General features: G+C 44.8%; 1 pseudogene; it reads right to left on the minus strand.

Moving 5' to 3' along the window:
• LOC115481002 overlaps window positions 1-26,127 on the minus strand; it is a 469,054-nt pseudogene that overhangs the window by 117,414 nt on the left and 325,513 nt on the right.

The raw sequence follows: 26,127 nt of genomic DNA on the forward strand, positions 1-26,127 counted from the left end.
TCTCTACTCTTTTACATTCATCATTCCCCCCCCTTCTCCCCATCCTTATCACCAACAGTTTCTCTCTTTCTCCAGCCCTTCTCCATCTTCCCTCCTTCTTTCCCCACTATCTTACCTCCTGCCTCCCACTCCTCCTTCCACCAGATCTTTGTTTCTTGGCCACTGCTGCTTCTCCTGTTGAGCAGCAGCGGCTGCTACAAAAAGAAAAAGAGCTAATTAAACAAACCAAAAATGTTTTTAAAAAGCAAGCGCGGCACCGCAGGCAGCCTTCAGGCATTGGCTGTCGGCTCTGCAGTCACTCCTCTCTCCTCTCACGGTCCCCGGAGGAGTGCAGCATAGCAGGAAGTCGATCTCAACTTCCTGCTCCAGGGGCAGTGACGTGAGAGGAGAGAGAGGAGTGGCTGCAGAGCAGACAGTCAATGCCTGAAGGCTGCCTGTGGTGCCGCGCTTGCTTGTTAAAAACATTTTTGGTTTAATTAGTTCTTTTTCTTTTTTGTAGCGGCCGCTGCTGCTCAACAGGAGAAGCAGCAGTGGCTGGAAATGGGAGCTGGCGCCGCGTGTTTCAGCGGGAGACTTTCCCACTTTGGCAGGAGTGCGGGAGATGACTCGCCAAAGCGGGAGTCTCCCGCTGAATGCGGGAGACTTGGCAGATCTGAAGATGGCTTATGTGGGATGCACTCAGACATCCTGCGGTAAGTTCCAAATTTGCACACACTAACCATTCACAAAGATGTCTTGAAAGTTTTGTTGGCGGGGGCATATCTTGGGTATAGAGAGGGTGTTCATGTGCTACTCAATGCAGCTACTTTACCATGCGCTAACTGGCTAGCGCAAGATTACAATGCGAGCCCTTACAGCCTATATAACAGGTGTTGATAAGTGCTCACACAGTAATTCTTTAATGGCCACATGCTAATGGCAACATTAGTGCATTGCCATTAACAGGAAAAATAGAAAGTTGGCCATTTTCCTGCTGCAGTAAAAATGGCCTGAGTGTGTAGGAAAAACCATGTAAGGGGGTACTAAGACCACTTTTTGCCACAGTTTAGTAAAAGGGCCCCAAACGTAGCACATATTCGAATCACCAAATGGATAATTTTTTCTACTTTTGTTGTCTGGCAATTTTTAATCAAGTTGGTCTCTGCCTCTGATCTTTGCTGTTCTGTCTTCACTCAATGCTCCTTCCAGAGTCTCTAGTTCATCTCATACTTCTTCTCTCCCCTCAAATCTTCCTTATTTTCTCTCCTACATCCATCTCGGACATTGATCTCTACCTCTCTGCTTGCTTCCATTTAATTTTCTGTCTCCCTCTTTCTACCTAGATGTCACTTCTCCTCCATCTCCCTCTTTTTACTGCATCTACCTACATCTTTTCATCTCTTGCCCTCATCCTAGCCACCATTTCCCATTTCTCTCTTTTTGCTCAGCCTTTAAGTAACTTCCTCCTCCCTTCTGTTCACCATCTCTCTCCCTGTTCAAAATTTCTCTCTCGGTCTCCTCCATTAAGAGGAGAAGTTATCAACGAGGGCTACCAATAAGCAAAGTTATTTTACCAGAAATCATGCTATTTTAGCACAAGGGGCCCAGTTTATGAAATAAGACCTTATGCTAAAATAGAACTGTCCAGCATTTCTCCTTCTGTATTCCACATCTTCTCTCTCAATTCCCCCATTTCCTTGCATCCCCTTGTCTCCATATGTTCTCCTCTGTTCAATATCTCCCCCATCTATCTAGGTGCCCCATCTCCTTTGCCCCTCTGTTTAACATCTCCCTATGTGCCCCTCATTTCCAGTATCAACCCTCTATCTTCATATGCACTCACTGTGGCCCATATCTTCCTTCATCACCCTATGTCCAGAATTTCTTCTCCATCTTCCAATTCCCACCTCCCACGTGTCCACTATCTGGACTCTCTCTTCTGATAGTTCCCCATATCTGGCATCTGCACATTCTTCCCATCTCACTCCCATGTCTAGCTTCACCCCATTTCCCTTTCTGTGTCCAACATCTTCCCTCTATCTCACTATATCGTCATCATGTTCAGCATCTCCTTTTACCATGCCCCCTTTGATCCAGCATCTGTGCACCTTTGATTCCCTCCCACCATGTCCAACATTGCTCTTCAGTATCCTTATGTTCCCCTTAAGTCCATCATCTTCCCGCCCTCTCCTCTACCCCATGATCCAACATCACTTGATCCTCCCTCTCATTTTCCAGTATCTCTCTCCCCCTCCCCTCCACCCCATGATCCAACCTCTCTCCATCCTCCTACTCATTTTCAAGAATTTCTCCTTCTCACTCTCCCCTCCACTTCTGGATTGGGTCAGGGATCAACATCTCTTCCTCTCTCTTCCCTCCCCCATCTCCCCATTGTCTAGCATGCCACTCTCCCTGCCCCATACCTTTTGGAATGGTTTCAAATCACAGGTACCTTCACTTAACCTGAACTCCCACTCATTAGTGATCACATTGGATCGATGCTACTCTATCGGGCTGGTGTGCCACGCATCCAGGCTAAATGAATACCTGAATGGGTCCAAGTTTCAAGGAGTGACATTTTATAGCTGAGAGGAAAAGTGGCTTTAACAAAAAGCAACCTTTGGAATTCCAGCTTGTGAAAAATCCAATTCTGCTGCTTGTGTTGCCCACAAGAAATCATCAGTAGCACCAGTATTTATGTGTTTTTTTAAACGGACGATTTGTGATATTTATTTCCAACTAATAAGAATACTGGTTTGACTCCTAAGGCAGGCGCTTTTCAGCGCCAAAACACAGCCCCTATTGCTTTGGAAATGTTGAGTAGTAGTAGTAGTAGTAGAGCCGGTGGGGGGAGGCGGGGCTGGTGGTTGGGAGGCGGGGCTAGTGCTAGGCAGACTTATACGGTCTGTGCCCTGACAATGGCAGATATAAATCAAGGTAAGGTATACACAAAACGTAGCACATATGAGTTTATCTTGTTGGGCAGACTGGATGGACCGTGCAGGTCTTTTTCTGCCATCATCTACTATGTTACTATTTCATTAAAGATTGTACCATTGTTCCAGTCTTGGAGGCCCTTTTGTGCTTTTTCTTGCTGCAACATTAGGGCTATTAATACAAAAAAGAAATAAGCCATTTAAGGGTACACTAAGGCTTATTTTTACCTCAGCTTAGTAAAAGGACTCCCTTCTTAACTACCCCTCAAATTTTTTACTCAGTGTTCCCAACTTGTTTTAGAAATCTAGGATGAAATTAAAATTTTGAGCAAAAATGGGCTAATATAGGCACTTCTTACACTTCTCACAGATAACCTATTTAAAACTACTTACAGAATATAAGCCAATGCCAATTGCTCTACATTTTTTCTAAAATCTTATTCAGAAGAACAGAAAGAACATCCTGATGAAGAAATAACAGAAGTGTTTATGTTTAAAGAAGAAGAAAACAATGAAGATAGTCTAAAAGAAAAGGAAAACACCAATACGAATGAAGAAAGCAAAGCATCAGAAACTGACAGTTTAATATATTTTATTTGCATACCTAGTTTAAATCTAAAGAAAATCTTACACTATAAAAGAGACACATAAAAATATAAATAAAAATACAAAATACAAAAAGTATAACGTCTAATATATAGTACTGTCTTACCTACCAGCAAAATGAATGCCATAGCAGATGCATTAAGTCACCAACTACAGCTTCACGAATGGTCACTGAAGACCACAGTTTCTATTCCAAAAAATGCTCCATAAACAGACTTCTTTGCATCCCCACAGAACATGAAATGCTGCAAATTTTGTTCCCAGTATCCAGCGTCAAACAGAGAGAGGATGTGTTTCAAATCTCATGGAAGAAACATCTTTTATACGCATATCCTCCCATTCCACTGGTATCGAAAACTACCCAAAAGGCACAAACAGACAAGGCGACATTGATACTTGTTGTTCCATACTGGCCCAGGCAGCTCTGGTTCCCTTTCCTCACCAGGCTGTCCCCACAGCCACTGATATTCCTTCCTCAACAGGCCAACCTGATCACTCAACATTTTACCAAGCCCATTTCCCACAGACACTGTTTCTTAGATGGACCCTTGTCTTCGTTGCATTTTTGGTAAGTCACCATTACTTTTATGCTTTACATTTCGGTACTGCCCCCCCCCCCCCCCCCCCCCAAATTTCTTGCCAGTAAAATGTAATTTGAAAAAGAAACATATGGCACGGCTTTCATACACGCAAAGAAGCTGCGTGTAAGCTGGTATACTTTTTTTGTGTGTTCCATCTTCCCTGCCTTGTTTTTCCCCTTCTCCTACTTGCGATAATGAAGAACCAGCAGGTCCACACCTCCTGTTAAAATTTCCACGGTAAAGGTAGGGACTGCTTTTGTGCATGGGGTCGGAAACGGTAGTGCATCGCATTGCATTCACATTATAATAGTAATTAACTCATTTGCATTCCGTTTTCGTTAGCTGCTATCATGACAGGAAAACGGCTCAGAGAACCCTTTTGTTCATGTCCCGGTTTACTACTTGCACACTAAACTGGCTAGAACCACTTTAAAAACCATGTTGCTGGCTTGTTAAGTTTAGTGCATCTGGCCCATAAAGAGAATCACACTGCAGGAAATATTTGAGGCAGCTACCTGGTCCTCTGCTCATACATTTATGAAACATTATCTGGATCAGGCATCCTCCTTGGATTTGTCCTTTGGACAAATGGTCCTTTCTTCTGGTTTATGAGGCTTTAACTCTCTTCCACCTCTACAGAGAACAGGTAACAGCCATTTACAGTGATGTCTCGATAATATTTAACTATATTTTTTAGTTTAACATTTTTATTGATGACTAACCTAACAACATATATAACCACTTGAGTGTACATCATTGCAACAATCTTATCGCATAATAGCAAAGTAGTAAGATCAGTCATCAAACTTTTATAAGGGTATCTCATTTACTTATCCAGAACCCCCTGGTGTACCACCCATAGAGATGTGGTTAGTAAATTATATATAGACACCCCAGGCCTTATGAAACATTTGTACAGTCTCATATCTCCCATCCCCCACCTCCCTACCCAATCATCTAGTTCACTACCCCCCTCTACCTTCTCCCCCCCTTAAGTTGAACTGCCCCAATACTCATCTCCTAGAACCCACATCGAATGGTCCCCAAAGCAACCCTAATAGTAGGAGACAATGGTGTCACAGCTGTATCCCATCTCCTCCCCCCCCCCCCAACTCCAGAGCTAATACCCAATTGCTGAACATCTTGGACCATCTATCAAAGGGATAATCCCTTGCAACTGTCACCGCTGTTTGAAGTTACAGAGTGTATTTAGGATCATACTGTTACCCCTGGGGCTCAAAGATTGTAAATAAATATCCCAAACTGTCAAAAATCTCTTCTGATGTTTAACAGACCCTCTAATTTCCCTTTTCCCATTCAAACAGTTGATGAACCTGATTTCTCCAGTGCCAATATTCTGGGGGTTCTGGTTTTGTCCAGTGTTGAAGTATACATTTGTGGCCCAGAATACATAATTTATGGAAAAGAGGGATGGGCACTTCCTCCCGCCCCTCTGAATGCCCCAAAGTTATCCAATAATAGCTGGTCAGCTGTTCCAGGCAATCTATTACCACATAACCTTCCCAGATAGCGAGTGACTTTTCCCGAAAAGTCTTGTATCAATGGACATGACCAAAAGGAATGAAAAAAGGTACCACTGACACTGCCACGTTTAAGACAAGAGGCCGAAAAAGCACCACCCGAATAGTATAGTTGCTGTTGGGTAAAGTAAGTTCTGTGTACTATCTGAAAATAGCTTTTCTGAAGCTTGACATATTTTGTAATAGAAGGGATCTGCTGTATACTTTTCAGGGGATCCCAACTCTCAAAAGTCCCCAAATCTTCTGCCCACCTCAAGATCTTTTCTAGCCTCCCACTGGAGTATTGCTTTGTGGAGTTCTGAAACAGAAAGTTTAGAGTCAGATATAGCTAGAAAAAAGGTACGGATCCATTTACCCAAATGCATACCTAATTTGTCAGAGTTCAGCGAAGCGGTGTAATGTCTTTATTTGGCAATATGCATAGTGTGTACCCCATGTGTCCCCAATTCATTGCTGCAGGGTCTCAAGGCTTTAAAGCTGTCCCTCTGAACCTAATATGTGCGCTAACAAAGTTATATTCAGACGGCCTCAGAGGGCAAACACCTGATTGTCCATACCAGGTGCAGAGTCTATATTGCCTCTTATAGGTAATTGATCTATGACAAGAGGGTAACCCCTCAATTTGGCCACTAGGAAACTCTACACAGACATTTCTTTGTTTGCTACCTTTAGCTTGGGAGATCCACTTGTGTGGCTGTAAGGTCTCTGTCCATGGAGAAAGTAGAGTTACTTACCTGTAACGGTGGTTCTCCATGGACAAAGGATCTTACAGCCACACAATCCCTCCCTCCCAAAGTTGAAGCTAGCTTCAGGAATAACTGATTTGGAATGGAATGTACAGTGGATACATTATGACGGGAACCCCTGTACATGTAAAGAAAACTCTTCCAGAGTTTTCTGAGCTTGAATTGCCAGGTTGGCTCCATCACGGTGATGTCACCCACTTGTGTGGCTCTCAGATCCTCTGTCTATAGAAAATTGTTACAGGTAAGCAACTCCACTTTTAGGAAGAGGAGGAGGAGGAGGAGGAATAGGAAGACAGCAGCTTTGGGCCACATCCTCTTCTTCTGCTCTGCTACCAGGCACAGAGTTATGCTTACAAAAAAAAAGCTATGATGTCCTGTGTGGTTCAAAATTGGGATGGGCTGTCATTGCAACAACATATCCTATGTCGTTTCATGTCACTACCAAACGAAAACAAGCAGAAAAACTACGACATCTTGTGTTTTCTTGTTTGCCGATAATAGTGCACAGTATTTGGAACTTATGCACACTTTCAGGGGTATTTTCGAAAGAGAAGGGCGCCCATCTTCCGACACAAATCGGGAGATGGGTGTCCTCTCAGGGTCGCCCAAATCGGCATAATCGAAAGCTGATTTTGGGCGCCCTCAACTGCAGTCCGTCACGGGGCCGACCAAAGTTCACGAGGGCGTTTCGGAGGCGTAGTGAAGGCGGGACTGGGGTGTGCTTAAGAGATGGGCGTCCTTGGCCGATAATGGAAAAAAGAAGGGCGTCCATGATGACCATTTGGTCGACTTTACTTGGTCCAATTTTTTTCATGACCAAGCCTCAAAAAGGTGCCCAAACTGACTAGATGACCACCAGAGGGAATTGGGGATGACCTCCCCTTACTCCCCCAGTGGTCACCAACCCCCTCCCACCCTTAAAAAAAAAAAAAAAAAAAAAACTTTAAAAGTTTTTTTTGCCAGCCTCAAATGTCATACCCAGCGCCATCACAGCAGTATGCAGGTCCCTGGAGCAGTTTTAGTGGGTGCAGTGCACTTCAGGTAGGCGGACCCAGGCTCATCCCCCTCCCTACCTGTTACACTTGTGCTGGTAAATGTGAGCCCTTCAAACCCACCCAAAACCCACTGTACCCACATCTAGGTGCCCCCCTTCACCCCTTAGGGCTATGGTAGTGGTGTACAGTTGTGGGGAGTGGGTTATGGGGGGGGGGGATTGGGGGCTCAGCACTGAAGGTAAGGGAGCTATGCACCTGGGAGCAATTTGTGAAGTCCACTGCAGTGCCCCCTAGGGTGCCCAGTTGGTGTCCTGGCATGTCAGGGAGATCAGTGCACTACGAATGTTGGCTCCTCCCACGACCAAATGCCTTGGATTTGGTCGTTTTTGAGATGAGTGTCCTCGGTTTCTATTATCGCCAAAAACCGGGGACGATCATCTCTAAGGTTGATCATCTCAACATTTAGGTCGACCATCTCTAAGGTCGACCTAAATGTTGAGATTTGGGCGTCCCCGACCATATTATCGAAACGAAAGATGGACGCCCATCTTGTTTCGATAATAGCGGTTTCCCCGCCCCTTCACGGCAGTGGCGTAGCTACGTGGGGCCTGAGGGGGCCCGGGCCCCCGTAGATTTGGCCCTGGCCCCCTGCCCCACGATCCCCTTCAACCCCCCTCCCGCCACCAACTCTCCCCCGCCGTCGCCCCGTCGCCGCAAATGATACCTTTTTTGAAGAGAGACTTCCTTCCGCGCTTGAGCAGCGCCTTTCTTCAACGAAGTTCCGGCGATCAGCTGTTTTGACGCCGGCGATGCTGCCGGCGTCGAAACAGCTGATCGCCGGAACTTCGTTGAAGAAAGGCACTACTCAAGCGCGGAAGGAAGTCTCTCTTCAAAAAAGGTATCATTTGCGGCGACGGGGCAGGCGGCGACGGCGGGGGAGAGTTGGTGGCGGGAGGGGGGTTGAAGGGGATCGTAGGCAGGCCGGCAGGGGGGGTCCGATGTGGTGGTGGTGGCGGCGGCGGCGGCTCGGGGGGGGCGGCTAAACAGTGCCCCCCCACCTCGGTCTCTGGCCCCCCTCCTGGCGAGGTCTGGCTACGCCCCTGCTTCACGGGGCCGTCCTGCGGGGATGCACTCAGGAAAACTTGTGCGCCCCGTTCGATTATGCCCCTCCACGTGGAAACAGTGAGCGCTATTTCAGAAATAGTGTGCGCTCTTTCCTCAGTGGAACCAATATGCATGCGCACAAACCATTTTTCATGCACAAGCAAAGGAAAATAGTGCAATCTCTTTCCACATATTGTGCACTACTTCCACACACTATTATCAGAAACTGACAAAACAATAAAACGGCCAGAAAACCACGTGAAATGAAAATTCCCATACACAACATGGGAAAAGAAAGGAAAAAGAAATTTTCTGGCTGCCTATCCTTAGTTCAAGGCGTGACACAAACTGCAGGCAGTGGGAGAGGAGTCCCCTCTTCCTCCTAAGAAGTAGGATGGCCATGAGTCTATCCCCCTTTCACCCTTATCTTATGAGCCCTTCATTCCAGAGCTTCCTTTCAAATTGAAAGAGGCCTCCTGTGCATTTATAGAACAGAAGTTAATTTGTAAAAATGATTTTATCAGGTAGGCAGGCAGCCTGGAGGCTTAGTACACTGGTAAATGGCCTCATTCCAGATTGTTCATTAATAGTCATATCCTGGTTTTAAAAAAATAGCAGTTATTTTTATATAAGTTTGAACTGGGCATGCAGCCACTCCAAATCTCCACCACTCCCACCCCTTTTCTGTGCACTGTGTACGCAGTCAACTTTTCTCTGTTTTGTACTGCACAAATGGACAAAGGCATCCCTTTGAATAAAATCTGAATAAAAATCCTGCTTCTCCCAACCACATTGAATTGTTCATCCTTTGGTACAGATGTTGGCTCCCTGTGAGGTTCCTCCATCTTCCTTCTCCCCTTGCCCTTTTAACCTTTGGCTTGTGCAAAGAGATTTATGAGAAGATGAGGATTTGATTCCCTGGGTCTGGGACTGGCTCTTGTCTCTTTCTCAATCAGTCCCTTCAAACACAAGTTGTTGTCTTCATCTTGGCCAGCTCTCCTAAGCCCTGAGCCGCTGGACAGAAGTGAAGCCAGGGTATGGAGCAGAGGGCTCAGCAGTGGGAGGCAGAGTTCAGCCGTATTAAACCTCCTCCTCACTCCCCCCCCCCCCCCTTTGAAGTCAATGAGTCTTGCACAGCTGCGAGAATTGCCTGTCATACAAGAAGAAGTGGGAGACGAGAATGGAGGGCTAAGGTCAAACCACACCGGGATGTCCCCTTCAATGAAAACTATATTATGTAACATAGTTACTAACTGCAGATAAAGACCTGTATAGTCCATCTGGTCTGCCCAATTTGGTGGTTTTGCTTTGATTTCATCCTTTGTTTTCTATATAAGGATCCTCTGGCATTTTTTAAATTCTGTCACTGTTTTTGTTGCCACTAACTCCACTAGGAGGGTATTTTAAGTATCTGCCACCCTCTCTGTGAAAAAATATTTGCTGATGTAACTCTTAAGTCTACCACCCTGCAACCTCAATTTATGTCTTCTAGATCTACCACTGTTCAAAACCATCAGGCTCTGGCCACATAAGTGATTTTGTTTGAGTTTTGCCAGCATGGACAACACAATTTTTGACCATATAGGTTGCTGTGAGGCCAAAGGTTATGCTTTTAAAATGGGGCTGGGGAAGAGTCTACAACTATGCAGAGAGCAGCGATGTTCTGTCACACTCTCTGGATAACTTATCCATTTTACTATGATGAAAGAAACCACAGACCTAATTTTATGGTATACTGCAGCGCTTGTCAATATTTTTGTGGCTGTGACCCTTTGACACTGACCAAATAAAATTGCGTTATCCCTAGGGTTACCATATTTTGTCCCCCAAACAGGACACATGCCCCGCCCCTTTTCATGCCTTCGCTCTGCCCTGTCACATTTTCCCCTCCCCCCTGTCATACACTCTATCACTCCCCCTCCCCTTACTACTGCCCTGGTGGTCTAGTGACCTCTTCAGGGCAGGAAAGAGCCCCCTCTTTCCTGCCCGGAGCGCTGCCCTGCATGCATCCTTTCTGTTGGTGATCTCGGCGCCGATTCAAAATGGCCGCCGAGAGTTGAAGTGTCACGAGGTCACGTCAACTCTCGGCGGCCATTTTGAATCGGCACCGAGATCACCAACAGGAAGGATGCATGCAGGGCAGCGCTCCAGGCAGGAAAGAGGGGGCTCTTTCCTGCCCTAAAGGCGGAAGAGGTCACTAGACCACCAGGGCAGTAGTAAGTAAAGGGAGGGGAGGTTAGCAATCTGCCCATTTGTCTGGATTTCTGGACAAATGGGCAGGATGGCAGGCGGGCCCATTTGTCCAGAAATCCGGACAAACGGGCAGATTGGCAAAACCCGCCTGGTTGCCCGGACATGTCCTCAAAAAGAGGACATGTCCGGGTAAATCCGGACATATGGTAACCCTAGTTATCCCATTCCCCCCCTCCTGGCAGTGAAGAACAATACAGAAAGTTTGATCAGGTGAAGAAAACAGAACCGGGGGGGGGGGGGGGGGGCGAAATGCAAGATATTAGCCATTACACTTTGCTAAACAAGTAATGGGAATCCAAAACAGATTGGTGCACTATGGGACTTGAAGCACTGATTTCAATAGGCAGGATCAGGAACTACAAATCCCACACTGCTTTGGGAAGCAAGTACAAAACCAAGACTGACCAAAAAGTCCACAATCTGGAACTGGTTAACTTGGCATTTCTGGTTTAAAATATAGCCACATGACTGAAATTTAATAATACATTTGCAGGGAAGGTTTAACAGAATAGCCACTAATTGGAGCAGTCTAGGTGACAATAGTGAGAATTTCTGTTTCCTCCTCTACATACTCTCAGGGACCTCAGGAAACTATTTGACCTTCTAAATACAATTTAAAAAAAAAATTTCAGTTGCTTAAGGAAAGTCTCCACAGCCGGTAAGTTTAAAGACAGACAGTGACACTAGGAAAGAAGCAGGTACTGAGTCCTCATCTCCGGACTTTTCTAAAATCATAACTAAGTTAAGCAAATCCAGTTCCTGAACGGGTTCATTGCACTGATCCAAGGTCGTCTTTTTAAAAGTGTGAAGACAAAGGGTATAGGTGAAACTGAGGTAGACCCAAAACATGATGAAACAGATCACCAGGAGGGACTAATGCAGGGGCATCCAACAGTAGGCCATGTGATCTGAAATCCATATGTGTGCAGGATTTATGGATATTTTAGCCCATTATATCATGACTTGTACTCATCAAAACGTGCGACTCTCTTCTGAAATTGTGACTTCATATTCACCAAATAGTTCTGTGGTGCCTCAAATTCCTGGGTGCTAGCTATCTGAGTAAAAAATGCTTTTGCCAAAAAATCTCAAGTGAGCTGCACATTGGATGATCCCTGAACTAAGGGCATTTTGGGAAAATACATTAAACTGAAGGCAGCACCTTCAGAGATCTCCATTATTTCCACCTTATTCTATAGTATTGATTTTTCTTCAATAAGAGAAGGTTACAAATCCTGAAACTTAGCTATAGATTTCGCACAAGCATCCAACCGCATCTTAATGGATGAAATGTCAGGCTCCATAATTTGGAGAAGATCAGATAATTGGAAAAGTCTGTCAGAAATACCTTGCATGTATCCAGATAACCAATCTCACTATATCTACTTCTGTGTCTCTCTAAAGAATTCACCGCTGGGACAAATTATTTTTTATATTTCCTACCCTGCGCGGCGTTTCCAGCATTAATCGGCAGTTCGCGTTAAGGGCTCAGGCCGTAAATAGGCATGTGCTGGTTTCAATTTTACTACAGGCCCTTTTCCTAGCCCATTGAAAAAAAGTCCTTTTCCACAGACACAGTAACAACTGGCCCGGCGCATGCCAAAAACACTCACCCACACTACCGTAGGCCACGTTTTGCCACAGCTTAGTAATGCAGCAGATTATATGCAGCAGTTAATGGTCAAAATTAACACTCTGTGGGGTCCTTACACATTATCTGTTGAGGTAGCATTAATTCATGGTGACTGCAAAATGTTAACGCATTTTAGTAAAAGGGGTCCTTAGTAAATTGGGGGGGGGGGGGGTAGGAAGGCATTACTGAGCTATTGGGGCAGGCATTGAAGGGGCAATTTGACAATTTAAGATGTGTGCTGATTCCCTCCCCTGACCTACACACTCTCACAGTGATGCTTGCTTTTAATGGGTATGGCATGGAGACATAAGAACATAAGAGTAGCCATACTGGGTCAGACCAATGGTCCATCTAGCCCAGTAACCTGTTTCCAACAGTGGCCAAACCAGGTCACAAGTACCTGGCAGAAACGCAAATAGTGGCAACACTCCATACTACAAATCCCAGGACAAGCAGTTGCTTCCCCATGTCTGTCTCAATAGCAGACTATGGACTTTTCCTCCAGGAACTTGTCCAAACCTTTTTAAAACCCAAATATGCTAACCGCCGTTATCACATCCTCCGGCAAAGAATTCCAGAGATTAAACTATTCCGTTGAGTGAAAAAATATTTCCTCCTATTTGTTTTAAAAGTATTTCCATGTAATTTCCTTGAGTGTCCCCTAATATTTTGTACTTTTGGAACGTGTAAAAAATCAATTTACTTCTACTCGTTCTACACCACTCAGGATTTTGTAGACCTCAATCATATCTCCCCTCATCCATCTCTTTTCCAAGCTGAAGAGCCCTAACCTCTTTAGCCTTTCCTCATACGAGAGGCATTCCATTCCCTTTATCATTTTGGTCCCTCTTCTCTGAACCTTCTCTAATTCTGCTATATCTTTTTTGAGATACGGTGACCAGAACTGAACGCAATACTCAAGGTGCGGTCACACCATGGAGCGATACAGAGGAATTATAGTATTTTTGGTTTTATTCACCATCCCTTTCCTAATGATTCCTAGACAATTCTTGTGTCCCTTTTTGATGACCTGCACAGAAAGTGTAGCAGGGGATATGGCTCAGTACTAGTGTTGCTGGATTTCTCAGCAGCCTTAGGATCATAATATCATGCTTACAAGACTGGCAGAAACAGGTATCAGTGACACAGTATTTACATGGTTCAAATCCTATTTGTCAGACAGTCAACAATCAGTTCTGTTCAGCAATCATTACCTTGGGCACCGAGCTGTGGAGTGGATGAGTAGCCTAATGGTTAGTGCTATTCCCTCCTCCGTCATTTGAAGGTATGGGAGGAGGGGGAGGTTCTCGGGGTCGCTAGACCACCAGGGGAAAGCTGAAGGTTAGCCCTCTATTCTGTTGAAGGGGGGCTCTTAGGGTGGGGTGGGGGGCCTGCTAGCAGGCAGATTAATGCTGGACAGGGCTCCCCATTCCTCCCCAATGTTTTGTAAACCCTAACACAAGCTCTCAGCTGGTGTAGGGTTTACAGCAGTAGCAGTACTGTAGTTTGGTATGCTGCCTACTGAGAATCGGGGAGGAATACAGATGTCCCTGTTTTGCATGCATTTGCATGCTATTAGCGTTCAGAACCGGCAAGCATTGTTAAACGCACTGGCTGGCTCTGATCCTGGGGTGCAGGGAAACGTGGGCGCTATTCCAGCACTAATGGCCTCTAGCACCCACGTTTGCTTTTGATTATCTGGGCATTGTTCCTTCAACTATATGGTAAGCTGTATTGTAGAAAAGCATTAGCATCATATCTATGTTAGTTGAACATTTTAATGCATGCTTATTAGGTGTATCATTAGTATTATGCTAATTCTACTATAACTCTGATATTTGAATTTCAGTGCTGTTAAATGTGTATATTTTGATACTGTTTCATGGTAATCCTATTATGTTTCAATTTGCTGTTTTCAAGTTTACTTCATTTATTGTATTTATGTTTATTCTTGGTTATTTTACTATTGTAAATTGTAAGTTTTGTGTTCAACTGTACCTGCTGTACACCGCCTTGGGTGAATCTTTTCATAAAGGCGGTTAATAAATCCCAATAAATAAATATATGTGGCTACAACTGCGTGTGGTCTGGAACCACAGTGTAATTTTTTGACAGCTACCCTCTTAAGTTGCAGATTGTGCCACGGATTACACCACACATCTGCCGGTCTTCGTTTGGCTCCTTTACCCTGGCACACATTGCCACAGAAATCGCAGGCCAATCAGATCCAATATGTGCATGCTTGTGCCATTCCGGTGTGCCATTTCCAGCCATGGCAGATCATAGCAGCAGGCTGTCCCTTTGGCTGGCAAATTAAAACTGGCTGAGCCTTCTAGTTTTATTTATATGACAAAAGGAAAGTAAGTTTTACCTGAGCCAAAAGGCGGACACCTCTCACAGTGCTTTCCCCAGGCCTTTCCCACACGGCTGCAGCAGCAAATCTGTTTGGTGATATTCCTCAGGATAGGGAGAGAACAGCCACCTTCCCGCAGGATCCTGTAGCAGGGACCTTTGGTTTCCGAGATCACAGCCTGAGCTTTGTACGGGAGAGAGGGATAGCGAGCGAGAGGGCAGGAAAGAAAAATGGGGATAGGGAGGGAGAACATGGAGGGAGTAGTCAAAGTAAAGAAGGGATCAAAATGAAAGTGAAGGAAGGAAAGAAGGAAGGAGAAAGGAGTGGGGGTGGGAAGAATAACGGAAACAAAGAATCTTGATTAAAAGTAGTAGTTCATATATCTTGGCCATCCATGCCTGGGAGAGGTCTGGGGAGACAGGAAGTGACAGCCTGGTGTGATGAGCTCTTATCTGTGCTTTTGAAAAAGACTTCAAATCCATCCACTTACTCCAGAGCTGCCCAGGGAGCCTTGATTTTTTGAGAGGGAGATTTTAAGGCTTGCCCCCCAGCCCCAACCACTCTATTTCCTGGCTCCATCCCCTAGCTGGAACAAACCACTTCTCCTTCCGGCAGCAGGAGACACCTTCTGCTGCCGCAGGACCAGCTTCACAATAAGAGCTGTGATATTTTGCAGCTATCACGAGTCTAGTCCCAAACATATCTCCTGCTGCCAATGGAGAGAGAGGCTGCTGAATGGGCGTTCTTTACGTCACAGTAGGAGTGTAGGAGATGACTTGTGAAAGCAGGAGACTCCTGCTGACAGTGGGAGACTCGCAGTGGCGTAGCCAGATAGCCAATTTTGGGTGGGCCTGGGCACAAATGTTTCTCTGCCTCAGTCTAACCGCACCTCAAAATATAAATATACTAGCTAATGAGGCTCCTCAAGCTCTGTCAGCTGAAGACTTTCTCTGAAGCACCCCACACATATTTAGTTGTCGGTGGCTCAAGGATGCTGTTGCCGACTGTAGAAGGGAGTTTTGGCTGTCTTTTTAGGAGGTCCTCAGCAAGGGTCAGAACAGGTGTTAGACATGCTAGGGCCAAGATTAGAAAATAAAGGAGGTCCCCCCCTCCTCCCTGCCTCCCCTCCGATTTCCTTACCTGCCATTACCATCACACCGGAAGACCCTCACTAAATACAGAACAAGGGATCACAAATTAGAACTAAAAATATTTAGATAAAAATTGAACTGGGAACCCTAAGAAGTTAAACTTAGCATGCACTTGCAACACTGGAGAAAAAAAAATACAGAAATGAATTTCCTTTTCTACTGAACATAAGTACATAAGTAATGCCATACTGGGAAAAGACCAAGGGTCCATCGAGCCCAGCATCCTGTCCACGACAGCGGCCAATCCAGGCCAAGGGCACCTGGCGAGCTTCCCAAACGTACAAACATTCTATACATGTTATTCCTGGAATTTTGGAGTTTTCCAAGTCCGTTTAGTAGCGGTTTATGGACAGTACAAAGGCATTGCTATGCACATTTCCCAGTTAACATTCCATTTCAAACATTCAAAATAAAATGCTTTTTCTACCTTTGTGGTCTGGATATTTTATTTTTCTATCATGTTGGCTCCAGTTTCTCTTTTCTGATTTCCTGTCTGTCATTTGCTAATTCTCCTTCAAGCGGCTGCTGTCCACTTGTCTTTTCTCCTCTCTTCTGTCTATTCCCTCACTACATCTGCCTCTGACATATTGATTGTTCCTTTTTAGCTCTTTCCTCTCTTTTCTTTTCTGCCTCTGTCAATTCAAATTTTACCCTCTTACCATTCTGCTCTTTTTTACTTTTCAGCTACCTATCAAATTACCATCTTCTCTCACCCACTAGCTCTCCAACTCCCCATCTAACTCCTTCCCCAGCCCTCCATTCCATTTCTTCTTTAATTTACTCCCCATTACCATATTTCTACCCTCTGTAATCAATATCCTCTCATTCATTTCCTTGATACCCCTCCTCCCGACCTATCCCAAATGGTTCCACCATTCCCAGCCATTCCCTCCACCCTTCTAGCTCAGCATCTGCTCCATCTGTCTCCCTTCCCCACTCTAGTAGCCTGACATCTCCCTGTCCCTTCTCTCTTCCCTCCTGCAATCTCCCCTATGGTCCACTATTTCTCCGTCTCTTTCTTCACTCTCATTGTCCGGCATCTCTCCATCCGATCGCTCCTCTCTGTTCCCTCTTTCTCCCATCACCACCTCCTGTGTATCTCTCCCTCCCCCTCATTTATGTCCATGTCCACCATCTCTCCCTTTGCCTCCCTTGTATCCTGGATCCAATATCTCTCTTTCCCCTCTCTTCATGCAGTATTCTCTCCCTTCCTTCCACTACCATGTCCAATACTTCTGCCTCTCTCCCACTGTCCATTTCTCTCTCTCCCTCCCTTGTGACCCAGGTCCAACATCTCTCTCCCCCTCCCCCATGTAGCATCTTTCCCTCTCCTCCACCCACATATGCGAGATTTCTGCCTTTCTGGCCCCTCTCCACCCCTTTGTTGTGGAGCATGATATGAATTCTGTACTCTAGATTGTTCCAGAACCTAGAACTTAATGTGTAGCATGACATGAGTTTAAATATATTTTGCTACAATCAGATACAAATTTATATATATAATACAGCTGTAAAGACTTATTGGAACAGTATGAGAAACTGATCTAACTTTCACCTTCCCCTTGGAGACTACTGATAACAAAAGCTAGCCGGGTGGATACTTACAGTCAATCACCACATCTCCAAAGAACAAAAATATGCATATTGACAGCAAATCACTGAGAATGGAGTTAACAAAAGACAGCGAAACTCCACCTAATTTGACAAGAAGCCCACCTATGCTAGACAATGACAGAGACTGAAAAGCCTATCTACCTATCTAATCTAACAAAAGAAAGCCTAATCCTGTCACTACCTGCAGATGTACAGACAGAAACTCTTATGATGTCATTAAAACATGTGACCAGTTACCATACTCTACATGTGACCAGTTACCATACTGTATCTCAAAACTAAATGGAACCTGTTTCCAGCTATCCCTGAGTTTTCATTGGCTCAAATACACCCCACCTGACCTCAGCCTATGGTCCAACAAGAGAATATAAAAACCCTGGAAAATTCTCAACTCGCTTTCTCTAGGCCTGCTCTCTTTTGCCTCTATTGCTTCCTGATCTGCACCTCCATGGACCTTGCTGGACTTCACACACATCCAGGCTCCAGCAACAACTCTGCAACAAAAAGACTTCTTTTCCAGCAAGAATCTCCTTCATCACTTCAACCAGCAGCCTCCATCAAAGTGAGTTACCATTAATCCAGCCTAATTTATAATTCAGACTTGCTATCTTGAAAGCACATTCCCCTTGTGAAAGATTCCTAAAAACTGCCTCTCTCTTGTAACATTATTACATTACCTGTATTGTAAATGAACATTTTAAAGTTAAATATATGGTCTTTATGTTCTGAGTACATGTCCATAAACCTTACAGTGAAGGTTAATGTAATTCAACAAATATATTATTTAATTCCCTTTTCTTACATCTTATTATTTTTACATTTATTATTTTTTCACATTTTAGCTGCATCTCTCCTTTCCTCCTCCCTCCACCCCATGTCCAACAATTCTCCATCTCTTGCCCCTTTCCCCCCCCCCCCCCCCCGTGCAGCATTTCTCCCTCCTTCCCCCGCCCCATCCCACCCACAACTCTCCTTATTGCTGCTCTCGCTTCAACGGATCCCAGCAGTGGCAGCAATTCCCACACGCTGCCTTCCATTAACCCAGAAGCCTCCTCTCTGTTGCATCCCACCCAGACAGAAACCAGAAGTCGCAATAGATGGGGCTGGATGCGGCAGAGGGGAGGCTTCTGGGTTAGCGGCAGGCAGCGTGTGGAAATCACTGCCGCTGTCAGGACCCGTTGAAGCAAGAGCAGCCTTACGGAAGGGAGACGCAGGAACGCGGGAGTCCAGTCTGCTCCCCCGACACCAGTGCTGTCTAGGGTGCACTGCTGCTGAGTGGGCCTGAGCCCTAATTGGTTGGGCCCAGGCCCACCCGTGGCTATGCCCCTTGGAGACCTGGCAGGTCTGCTTACTCTTAGTTTTGGTGGGAAAGGCACACACTGCCAGAGGCCCTCACTTACAGATGCAGCTGCTTCTGGAGGCATCCAAAAGATAACCAGCTCTGCAGACGCAGGTGTAACTTCCTCGAATGTTTGTACACTCTCCATTCTGACAGAACCCGGCCTCCAAACACTCATCGATATCTGAAAGCAAAAGAAAATCACACATATCACTCTCATATGCTGCCTTGATGAAATTTACTTTTTATATGCAGTGAGAGATGTCATCTGGAAATTTACTAGTCCAGTTATCCACAGGAGTTCAGTTCGTGCATCTATCCCAGATTTTAACCTTTTCCCAGGAGAACCCTCACCTACACCCAAATCCTCAGGATATAATACAAAATTACCAGAACTCTAAGCAGCTCAAATTACACTTGAGGTAGAAGCTTGACAATGCACCCCACACTCCGGTTTGAGATGACATTTCTGTAGTACTTTTTCCTAAAGTTTGATAATCCACTTTGCATAAGATGTCTAGGTAGAAATTGGAATGTTCAGTTGGGAATAAAGGAAGAGAGTATTTCCACTCAAAGTAAAACAATTGACTCACCAAACATTAAAGAAATATAAAGAGAGCATAGAGGGGGTAACCTGCACAGAGAGGCAGGTGCAACCCTGGCCACCTTTCTGGGCAGAATGAATGGACCATACTGGTCTTTATCTCCCTTCATGTACTATGTCACAATTCCCTGAATATTTTACAAAAGGCTCTGCTGAATGCAGAGCCTTTTGTGAAACAGGTATAAAATGCCAGCAAAAAGACATGTATTTCCTAGAATGTATGACGGGACCATCAATTTCACAGAACTACATGTCCTGAGAAAGAGCAACATCATGCAGGACTTTACGGATGTAAGCGCCAAGTTCACAACATGCATGTATGTTTGCTGGCAGCTATTCATGTAAGTGCTGGATGGCACAAGAGGAACCAAATAAGTGATGCTAGACACCACAGAAGGAAACACAATTGCCCCCTTAGTTACTGGTGGAGACCCCACATCCAAATGAGCTAATAGCCAACACGCCTGCCTCAGAGCGAGTGTACATGCCAAAGGTATAGCCAGACCTAAATATTTGGTGGTGGTGGTGGGGGGGGGGGGGGGGGGGGTCCGGAGCCCAAAGTGTGGGTGGGGTGGGCACAGTTTGGCCTGCCTTCCCGCTGCAAACCCTGCCCCGCCGCAACCACGCATACCTTGGCTTGCAGGAGTCCCCAACCCCCACCTGTTGAAGCGTTTCTCCAGTGTTGTCCTCTGTGCATTGCCTGCCCTGCTTCCGCTCACATCATGTGCATGCTCAGTTTAGTGAAACAGCAGCACTCATGATGGTTTTTTTTTTAAATTTAGCGTAAAGGCTGTTTTACTCTGTTGTTAAGTTCCTGCTAATAAAAATAGAAATGTACTGGCTGAGGCCAAATACGACACAGTCCCTTATACAGTGTGTTTGGTTGATAGTTCTCAGTCTTCCTCATATATGTTAGTCAGTAATGGTCTGCAGCAGATAAGGAAAGTCTATTTTAACAGTGCATCTTTCCAGCAAGGCAACTTGGCTGCCAGTCTACCTACTGGAAGGGCAGGAATATCTAAAGGCTTAGGGATGAGCAACAACATCTTTATCTACAGCATTCCTGAGGAGCCTAATATGTCCCACTGGGACCTAATCCAAGAAAAGTTGCCTTGAGTTTATAGAGCCATAAACCGCTAAGCATCAAGCACCTGAACTGTGAGTGGAAATTCCTTTTAACTGCCCTGCTGCCCTCAGTAGAATAAGTAATCAAGGGCAAAGGAGTTGACTTTATTTGAGCTTGGAATAGGAGTTTTGGAGTCTCAGAAATCTGAACTTAATTGGTGTTAATGAGGGTTGCCTTTTGTTTGTATATTGCCTCTGGCACTGCATAAATTGACCAGCTGATAAGTGACTTAAATTGATTTGGAACATAGCTTTGGACTTTGCCTGGATTATTCTTGGAGAGTAGTGCGAAAGACATTGTGTAAAGCTGTTTTATTTGGCCTCCTACAGAATTCTGGTCCCAGCCCTGATCCTAATGTATAAATCTGGTTCATGCAAGGGGTTCTCTCTGATTCCAGATATACACTAAGGGGCCCTTTTACACAGCGGCGGTAAACCCAACGTGGGCTTACTGCTTCCTCTTCTGGGACTACCATCGGGGCCCAATGCGGCCACCAGCGGTAGTCCCACTCCGAGCATGGGCCATTTCTGGGGCAAAAAGAAAATCCCTGGAAATGGCTTGCGCGCAACAGCAACCAGGTGGTAATCGGGCATCAAAGCACACTCCACAGTTATCGCTGGGTTAGCACGGGAGCCCTTATCACCACCTCAGTGGGTGGTGGTAAGGGCTCCCCGATGCATAGCCATGTGGTAAGAGTTCTCTTAACGCATAGACATGTGTGTCTGGGGCTTTTTACCCACTGCAGTAAAAAGTGCCCTGGCGCATGGGAAAAATGGCCCCCACCACTAGCACAGGGCCTTTTCTCTTGCAACTTAGTAAGGGATCCCTCAGTGACTACCTAGGCGAAGTGAACCTTTCCCAACCCCCCCCCCCCCCTCTCTCCAATTAGAACAATTTCAGGACTGTTTGCTTCTGCCTTCGCACCATATTTCAAAAGCGAAAGTACATATATACTTTTCCTTTGGGGTGTAAGTTCAAAGCCAGGACCAGGCCAAAAAGTCTCCCTCCTGGAATTGGATATGGCAGCTCTGGTGTTACAGGACTTGGCAAGCAACATGAGCAGACAGATTAGTCTACATGGCTACGAGATTCGAAAGTGCAGCCCCTTTGCTTATAAAGTTACACTGGCTCCCAATCAAAGCCAGAATAACATTCAGACTATGTACATTTGTTTTCAAAACTCTATTTGGCTTAACCCCTGATTACATGGAACCTTTCATTGATCTCCCCCTTCGCAATGCTTTCCCTGGTTCAAGAGATTATCTAACCTTCCATTATCCCCATTGCAAAAATGTGATCTACAAGTCAATCCCATTCATGATGTATTGTCAATCTCTTACCTACCGTATGGTGGAATTCACTCCCAAAATTCATCAGATGGGAACCTAATTATTTGATATTCTGGAAATACCTTAAAGCCTCTCTGTTTAATCACTTTCTCACTGATGATCATAATTAATTTAAACCCTTAATTGTACAATTTTTCATTTTCTCAGTTCCAATCTAATTGGTATTATATATGGATGACTACACACTGTTAACTTTTTGCATCTAGCATTCATTTCCATATTACATATTGTAATTACTCAATCTTCATTTATTTTGTTATTACTACTTAATGTATACTATCCCACATCACTTTTTGTACTGTTTATCACAATAAGTTGTAAGCCACATTGAACCTAATCTATTAGGATAATGTGGGATATAAATGAAGTAAATAAATAACAACAAATAAATAAAATGAGAAGTTCAAAAATTGTCCCCTTGAAGAAGGATAGCAGGTATTTGTCTGTCTGAGAATCTGCTGGTAGCTTTACTTGGGCTGTTTATGCATGGTGAATGTTTTCCCTGGGATCGACAGAGACATACCCTTGATAACATATAGCCTTATTGGAGCCGAGCACAACGTGGCTAGCCAATGGAACTGGCCGTTTATACCTTTTATGGAATCTTGATAACTTTGCCTGTTTACATAATAAATTGAGCAGAAACAGGCCAAGCTGGGGATATGGCACCAAAGGGTGGCTCTGTTCCTGCATATTCTGCCATGGCCCTGCTCCCTTGGCACAATCAAATGGAAGCAGTCTCCATGGATGGACTGGAATGAAATCTGGCAAAAGTCTGAAAAAAACTCTGTAAGACTTCTACCAAATGTCTGCCAAATTTATCCACAGAAAGGGTCTCTGCAGACTGGTACTCACGATGACACTTTCAGTGATGCAATGTGCCTAAAAATTGACACGTTATTTCCAGGGCGAGGAGACCCTTTTGTGATATAGCCAAAAGCTCTATGGATTGTGCAGGTTATAAATGTTATAAATAAATAACTAGTAAAGAAACATATATCCTCATTCACGAGTCAAAATAACTGACAACCCTGAGCATGCATAAGTTCATTGTAGTTTCACCAATCTGCTGTCTGATTTTTCCTCACCTTGTTCTCTTGTTACATGGTAACATAGTAAAGGATGGCAGATAAAAACTAGTATGGCTCAGTAAGGTCCCTCCTTCCACCCCATGCTACTACTACTACTACTTATTTCTATAGCGCTACTAGACGTACACAGCACTGTACACTTTTTTTAAGGATGTACCTGCTGCTCTGCCCAGGTTACCTTTGTTTAGGATTGCATCTGCCGCTCAGTGAAAGTTATTCCCTACCTCCTTGCTTTTGATTAGGGATGTACCTGCCGCTCTATACAGGTTACACCCTCTAGACATTTCATCAGGGTTTTACCGGCTGCTCCATGCAGGTTACACTCCTCTATGTCTTGGTTTAGGGTTGTATCTGCTGCTCCTTTTAGGATACTCCCTCTGTACCTTTATTTAGGATTGTATCTGTCACTCTGTGAAGGTAAGAACCCTAAAATAAAGGCACAATGGGTGTAATCTATTGCTCTGCCCAGGTTACATCCCTAGAACATAACATATGAATAGCCATACTGAGTCAAACCAATGGTCCATCTAGCCCAGTATCCTGTTTCCAAAAGTGGCCAATCCAGGTCAGAATTACCCGGTAGAATTTCAAATAGTAGCAACACTCCATGCTACCAATCCCAGGGCAAGCAGAGGTCTCCCCATATCTGTCTCAATAGCAAACTATGGACTTCGCCACCAGGAACTTGTCTAAACGTCTTTTAAACTCAGATACACTAACTGCTATTTTCATATCCTCCAGCAACTAGTTCCAGAACTTAGACTATTCATTGAGTGAAAAAATATTTCCTCCTATTTGTTTTAAATGTATTTCCACGTAACTTCATTGAGTATCCTCTAGTTTTGTACTTTTTTGAAAGAGCAAAAAAAAAATCGACTCACTTCTACTCGTTTTATACCATTCAGGAGTTTGTAGACCTCAATCATATCCCGCCTTTGCCGTCTCTTTTCCAAGCTGAAGAGCCCTAACCTCTTTAGCCTTTCCTCATATGAGAGGCATTCCATCCCCTTTATCATTTTGGTCGCTCTTCTTTGGACAACCAGAACTGAACACACTACTCAAGGTGAGTCGCACCATGGAGCGATACAGAGGCATTATAATATTCTGGTCTTATTTTGCATCTCTTTCCTAATAATTCCTAGCATCCTGTTTGCTTTTTTGGCTGCTGCCACACACTGGGTAGAAGATTTCAGCGTATTGTCTACAATGACACCTAGATCTTTCTCTTGAGTGCTGACTCCTAAGGTGGACCCTAGCATCAGATAACTTTGCATTTGTCTACATAAAAGTTCATCTGCTATTTCGATGCCCAGTCTTCCAATTTCCTAAGGTCTTCCTGTAAATTTTCACAGTCCACATGTGTTTTAACAATCGGATAGTTTTGTGCCATCTGCAAACTTAATCACCTCACTTGTCATTCTGATAAATATGTTAAATAGTACTGGTCCCAGTACAGATCCCTACGGCACTCCACTATTCACCCTCCTCCATTGAGGGTGTACCTGTCAATCCTTGCAGGTTCCCACCTCAATCCATGCCTTCACTTAGGGCCCTGTTTACTAAGGTGCACTAGCGTTTTTAGTGCACGCTAAAAATTAGCATGCTGTAACACTAGAGACACCCATAGGAATATATGGGTGTCCAGTGGTGTTCCTAGGGTGGCTGACACCCGGGGCGGATCGCCGATGCGCCACCCTCCCAACCCTGGCAAAAGGCCACCTCCCCTCCGCGAAAGGACACCCCCCCGGGTGCATTTTTACCTGCTGGGGGGGGGGGGGTGCTGCGCGCCTGTCTGCTTTGCTCGTTCCATGCTCCCTCTGCCCCGGAACAGGAAGTAACCTGTTCCGGGGCAGAGGGAGCACGGAATGAGCGGAGCAGACAGGCGTGCGGCACCCCACCAGCGGCGTGCACCCGGGGCGGACCGCACCCACTGCCCCCCCCCCCAGGAATGCCACTGTGGGTGTCTCTAGCATTAGCATGCGCTAAAAATGCTAGCTAGCCTACAGCGTGGCTTAGTAAACAGGGTTGTACTTGCTGCTCTGTGCAGTTTACACCCTTATATGACTTTGTTTAGGGTTGTACTTGCTGCTCCATGCACGTTACATAACCCTCTGCCTTTTTGAGGGGTAAGTCATTTAAGTTTTGCTTTGACTTCATTGTTTCCATCATTCCCCTGTTTGTATTCTTCCTGTTCTTAGTTCTATTTATTTAAATTTATCAGCTACATCCAAGGAAACATCATGTTCAGAAAAACACTGAATCCACAGCCAACAGTCAAAAGAAAACTGTAATAATCAAATCAACATTTTAAAAGTTTGCAGACTATAGGGATCCAAGATTACACTTTTAAGAAAAAAAAAAACAACTTCACAAAGGTTAAGAGGAAATAAATAAGGGCAAAAGCAGCTACGTTCAAGAAATAAAGAATGCAACAAGAGGATCATGGAAAAGATTATCGGATTAAATTCAAAGATAAGTGAAGAGGAAAATATGGCTAGCAAAAGCACAGACGGAAGAAAAAATGGATAAAGATATAAAGAGAGGTGACAAGACCTTTTCTAGATATAGTTGGAAAAGGAGAAAAGCTAGGGATGGAATTGTAAGACTGAAAGATGCTGAGAACAGCTATGTGGCGAGTGATGAGGATAAAGCAAATGTGCTAACAAATACTTCTCTTTATTGTTCACTGAAGAAAATCCTGGAGAAGGACCGTGGTCGGCTGCCGAGGGTATATCTGGGAATGGAGTAGATATTGCACCGCTCACAAAAGAAAGCATTTATAAACAAAAATCTGAAAGTGGACAAAGCTATGGGGCTGGACGGGATGGGAGCTCAGAGAAATCCCTGCGGGACCTCTTATGGATTTATTTAATAGATCTTTAGAGACGGGAGAGATTCCGCAGTATTGGTGATGAGCTGCATGTGGCCCCTCTTCACAAAAGCAGAGACAGGGAAGAAGTGGGAAACTACAGGTCGGCAATGGCGTAGCTAGACCCAGTACTTTGGATGGGCACAGAGCTAACTTAGATGGGCCCTTCCACAGCATGGCACTCCATAGCCCCCCCTTAAAATATTAAAAAAATTATAGATTTTTTCACCTAACCCACATCAACATCTCTCCTCCTC

Source organism: Microcaecilia unicolor, chromosome 11, assembly GCF_901765095.1.
Source record: "Microcaecilia unicolor chromosome 11, aMicUni1.1, whole genome shotgun sequence".
Taxonomy (NCBI): Eukaryota; Metazoa; Chordata; class Amphibia; order Gymnophiona; family Siphonopidae; genus Microcaecilia; species Microcaecilia unicolor.